Source organism: Haplochromis burtoni, unplaced genomic scaffold (assembly GCF_018398535.1).
Source record: "Haplochromis burtoni strain Fernald_Lab_line unplaced genomic scaffold, NCSU_Asbu1 Contig_1013, whole genome shotgun sequence".
NCBI classification, from domain to species: Eukaryota; Metazoa; Chordata; class Actinopteri; order Cichliformes; family Cichlidae; genus Haplochromis; species Haplochromis burtoni.
In genome coordinates this window covers 65,741-66,244 of record NW_024583374.1, presented here as the reverse complement: position 1 = coordinate 66,244, position 504 = coordinate 65,741, and the positions used below count along the sequence as shown (strand labels likewise).

At 36.3% G+C, this 504-nt stretch overlaps 1 long non-coding RNA gene across 1 annotated transcript; it reads left to right on the top strand.

Moving 5' to 3' along the window:
* On the top strand, nucleotides 1-504 carry LOC121811844. Its single transcript, XR_006053446.1, has 2 exons — nucleotides 1-89; nucleotides 177-504. It is a non-coding gene; the product is annotated as an uncharacterized LOC121811844 (long non-coding RNA).

The following is a 504-nucleotide window of genomic DNA, read 5'->3' as shown; positions in this document are numbered from 1 at the left end:
AAAAGAAGTCCAAACCTGTGTGTGCCAATCCAGACGATGATTGGGTCCAGAGGGAGATGAAGAGGCTGGATCCATCAATGCTGCATTAGGTAAAAAGATACATACCATGCTCTCCCAATGTCATACACTCTCAGAGGCTATGTACATTAACCATAATACACACCGCCTCTTTACAGAACGAGAAAAAGAAGAAGAAGATCACAGTGGACATCTTTATCTAGCTGTCCGAGATCGGATATCATCTTTAGTCATGTACACAGTTTACTAATACAGAAATATGTTGTATACTTAATGTTAGAGCCAGTATAAGTAAAATAATTTATGTGAACCATCTATGATACTATTCAACTGTGTGTGTATGTGAGAAAAATGTATCCTTAACATGCTGTTAACAGATAAGTTGAGGTTTTTTAAAAATATACACAGATTTGCTCATTTTTGCATCGGCACTAGAGTTGGACTTTGTGTTTTTCTTTTGCAAATAAAGAGCAAAACCAAACAGAA